This window comes from Medicago sativa, chromosome 7 (genome assembly GCF_051527215.1).
Source record: "Medicago sativa cultivar Bolivia chromosome 7, Bolivia_mono, whole genome shotgun sequence".
NCBI classification, from domain to species: domain Eukaryota; kingdom Viridiplantae; phylum Streptophyta; class Magnoliopsida; order Fabales; family Fabaceae; genus Medicago; species Medicago sativa.
This window is the reverse complement of record NC_140755.1, coordinates 48175936-48180580: the sequence shown is the minus strand read 5'-3', so window position 1 is coordinate 48180580 and position 4645 is coordinate 48175936. Positions and strand designations below refer to the sequence as shown.

The 4645-nt window shown below is 31.9% G+C and overlaps 1 long non-coding RNA gene across 3 annotated transcripts; it reads right to left on the bottom strand.

Annotated features, from left to right (window-relative positions):
* Positions 1–238: 238 nt before the first annotated feature.
* LOC146906339 (uncharacterized) lies at positions 239–2694 on the bottom strand. Of its 3 annotated transcripts, none has more exons than XR_015018132.1 (5): positions 2474–2694; positions 2030–2123; positions 1427–1994; positions 806–914; positions 239–683 (listed from the first exon to the last, which is right to left on the bottom strand). It is a non-coding gene; the product is annotated as an uncharacterized LOC146906339 (long non-coding RNA). The 3 variants fall into 3 exon arrangements; XR_015018133.1 differs by lacking the exon at positions 2474–2694 and having other exon boundaries at positions 1427–1529; positions 1894–1994; positions 2030–2435; XR_015018131.1 differs by lacking the exon at positions 2474–2694 and having other exon boundaries at positions 2030–2435.
* Positions 2695–4645: the final 1951 nt, after the last annotated feature.

The window sequence follows — 4645 nt, the reverse complement described above, 5'->3', positions numbered from 1 at the left end:
AATCCTTATTAAATAATCATAGTCTTCAAAACAATGATATGAATCATGGTTTACAACTTAATTTGTATTTTGCATAGCTCAGGGGACATCTAAGACAACATAAAATATGAAAATTAAGACAAATTTATTGTAAATGAAAACAATGAAATCAATCGGCGTGATATGTATGGAGTTATGAGCTTGTATAGTTCACTGCAATTGGCAATTAGATGATGCTATACTATACACCTTTCTGATATGATCTCCAAAAAAGTAATCAAATAACCACGTAATTTGAATATGACATAAAGTACCTTGAGCACACAAACTATTAATATGAACCCAACATTAGTATTAGTTGCAGGGGTTATAAAGTACTCCCAAAATATTTATGAGCATACCTTTGGAAGAGATAGTGACAATGATTATTAGGGACATTTTTTACTTATTCAAGAGTAATGTCATAACATTATTAGCAACCATTTTGTACAGTTTGAAAGGCTCAAAACATGAGCTATCAATGAAAGTGCTGCTATTTTGGAATTTATAAAAAAGGCTAGGCAACCTCCCTCTCGGCTAATAATGAATTTATCATAAAACACTCAGATTATTACAAACAAACAAAAAAAAGCTTATAAGTTTGCATCTTCAACACGGCTGGCTCATAGACTTCTTGTACTCATAATCAGTATCATAAATTGCTGCTGTTAGAATGAAAATTAAAATCAGAATTTCAGATGAGAAAAAATATTAGAAGCGCTACGATATAAATTTGCTAAACCAATTAGCTAATACATATAAGTAATACTAACTATAGAAATTGTACCTTTAATCAAATATTAACCATGCAGACTATCTAAACTGATGAGAGAGATTACAACAAAAGATGAATGCAAACAACTTCAAGATCAGACATTTTGTTTCTCCTTAATTACCTGGGAACACATAAAACAAATCTTGTTACGATTATAATAACATCAGTTGTTAATGTGAATATCTAAGAGGAATAAATAATAAAATAATCTTAACTTTGGGGGACTGAAATAATCACAATTCACAACCAAACATGTTTGACTTTTGTGAAGTAAAAGTGATCATAGAAAGGTAAAATTGATTTTTTTTTCCAAGATCAGTTGAGACTTGCATAGGGATATAGCATTGTTGTAGCTTTCTGATTTGGACTTTCTTTTATGATCTCAATAAAAGTAATATCACAGTCAATGTACTCGAACCTATTTGCGTGCGTGTTTGGTTGTACGGTGGGAAGAATTAATTTTGGTTAAAAGTGATTTTCACTATAAGTGATTTGTCTTTGGATACATTCATGCAAAATTGATTTACATTCCAAAGATAGCAACACAAAACCAGTAGAACATGCTATGACCATTAATAGCAAAATCAAAGTTCAGGCATTACAAACCAAAATAGCCATCTCTAAAACACGTACCTCACTGATATAGTATTTGATCCTGCGCTTATCCAACAATCACACATTGGTTAACTTGTAACTATCCAGAGGGAGTGAGGAAGTACCCTTACAAATTTGTATACTATAAGCAAACAACATATCATCATCCAAAACAGTAAATTAAGTTCATCTTAGACTTCGTAAGGTGATAATATAGTTTTTTTTTATATATAATGAATGAAGGAAACAAAATATATACACCCAATAGAGTGGCTTGCATTAGAACAAAACCTGAGTTTCCAGCCCATCATAAAATTATGTCCAAAGTAGTTAAATGAGCTAATTCATAAAAATATATTTTCTATTTTAATTGTAAGAGTGTGCACAATTTTCTCGCTAATGACTTATTTGAATCTTTATCATGAGCAAGAAACATATATGAAGAAAAATTAAGGAACGATAAGCCTCGGCAGAAAAATTAAGCAAGAAACATGAATAATGGATACCTCCATGGGTAGTACCAAAGAAGAAGGACATTGCTGCTTTTAAATACTTTATGGGTAGAGGGTGTCAAGGGGCGGAAGAAACAACTGTAGTACCGAAACATCTCTCAAAAAAAAATAAACTGTAGTACCGAAACACCTCTGTTGCACAATATCAGTCCACAAACTGAAAACCAGCTCTGAATTATGCAGAAAACCACCAGGAACTTGCTCCGAATTATTCAGAAAATTACCTTAAACCAGCTCCAAATAGTTAAGCACAAACATTGAATATGAATATAAAAAAGAAAAACATTGCAAATCATATATTTTGGAGTTATGGTAACAAAGGCTAATACATTATTCAACAAAATTATATTGACACATAATCATAAGCATGAAACATAGAGGAAATAAAGAAAGAAATATAAGAAATAACAGACAAAGTAGTAGAAACGTGAATCTCAATTTCACTACTAAAAATAGTCCCATCTCGAATCGAGTTAATGATACTTCAGAGGTTGAAATCAATATATGATGAATTTTATATAAAAACACTATAGTTGACATAAAAGTTTTAAGACTAAAGATTTAGGAACTTTACCTGAAGTTTTACAAAACAATCACAGGAAGTGATAATCATGATTATCCAAAAACTTTTGCATTTTCACGGCATAGTCATCCAATAATGTGCAATGAATTCTATTCCCTCCTACGAAGTGTAAATTAATCAAATAAAAAGCAAGTAATTATCAGCAATTATTCTGCATTGAGTAATGTTAATAGATTAAGACTTACTCTAAATCTTCTCGCGTCGCATCCATAGCCTTGCTTTTTTTTTTCTTTCATTTTTTTAAGTTTCCGTTACAGTGTCTTTCTCAACATAACCAGTAACATCTAAAAATATGAATTTTTTTTCCAAGTATATGTGAGAAATGAACTAACAACTCATGAAAATAAACTATTCAAAAGAGACGAGTAACTAACCAAGTATCCAATCCTCCTTAGAGCATCCTAAAATCTCTAGAAAAGGATTAATAATTTAGGACAATAATTATTAAGGCCTTCCGCAATTTGTATTTCTAAAGCTGCAGCAAGCCTTTTTTTTTCTTCAGCAATCTCTATCAACACACAATATAGAGAGGGTAGACACAATCACATCAGTTTATTCAACCACCACCGTATAAATTATCACTGCAAGGGCCTTCTTGCAACAACCACCACCGCATAAACCTCCTTCTAGAATATAACAAACAAAAAAAGAGATGATAATAAATTAGATAGCAATGAAATTCAAAAAGTCATCGGATTACAAATAACCAAAAATCAAATAAACAAATCCAAAAATTAAATTAGAATGAAACAATTAAATTAGAAGGATAGGTCAAAGAAAAGGAAAGTATACTCACAGTTTCGAAGTCATACTCGACGATGTGTGTTCTGTATTTGAGTTGTAGCTTGTTAATTGCCTTGTCATATTCTGAAACTGTGTTTTTCAATAGAGGACCTGGCAAGGAACGAAAGTGAAATTTTGTTATGTATAAACGGCAACAAAAAAATAATATAAACAAAACAAAGAGTTAAACATTTAGGAATATGTGTTGAAGTGTCTACCAGTTAGGCAGTGATAGGAGAGGAGAGTTTCCATGGTTCTTCCAGCCATAGGTCAAGAATTGGAGAAAGGATTTCTGATTTGCGGCTTTATTTGTTATAGAAGCAGATAGTTTAGTGTGGAAACAAAATAGAAAACAATATAGAACCGTGATTGGCGTTTTTTTTTTGTGATATTTATCCGTCCAATCTGTTTCCTTGATTTCCTTTTATTAGGGTTTTATGTTTATCCTGTGATTTCCTTTTTTTTTCTTTTCATAATTAACGATTTAGTTAGGATAAAACAGTAATTGTAGCCATTAGGGTTTTGGAAAAATTAGGGCTTCAAAATAGGCTTGGGACAACTTTTATATATAGATTGTGTCTCCTTCATAAAACTTGACGCTCTTTGATTCAAGAAATCTAAAATTCCCCAATACAAAAATCAAGAAAAACTATTGCAACACCAAAAGAAAAGTATTGCCTTTATTAATAGGTATAGATAACCACCACTTTCAAAAAAATAAAAAAGTAACCACCAATCTGTAACGTGTTCTTAACGACCGAACAAAATCCTATATATCAAGTCAATAGGAAATAAAAAATTGTGACATGACAAAAACACATAAAACAAAAATAACACATGTGCAACAAGAGGATGATAGATAAATACAAAACGATTATCTTTTCCTTCTAAAAATGGTATTTTTGGAAAGACATTTACAAATCCATTTAGCTTGATAGCAAATTGAAGATTAAATTGTTAAATTTATGATTCAATAGTTAAATTATGGGGTCCCCACAAGTGGGAGGTGAGATTAATCCCCTCAGATTAATCGATTTTTGGATTTGATACCAATCAAGAGAAACGTGTTGGAACAATCAAGAGATGTCAAAGTTGTAATGTTCTGGGAGAAAGCCCGCAACCCATTTGCAGGAAAGGTTTGTTGGTTGGAGATATTGAGCAATGTGAGTTTCTTCAATGGCAAACAAGAGATTTTGAGGAGATGCATGTCGAGGTTACAGTTGTATCCCGAGAGGTCAAGGGAGTTGAGGTTGGTGAACCTTTTGAGGAGGCGATCTAGGAAATGGCCTGTTGCATCTTTGACAATAAGTGAGAATCGAAAACGGTCGGTACTGATGGAGAGGAACTCTTTGGAGACAAAAGAAAGAGAATTCCAGCAGC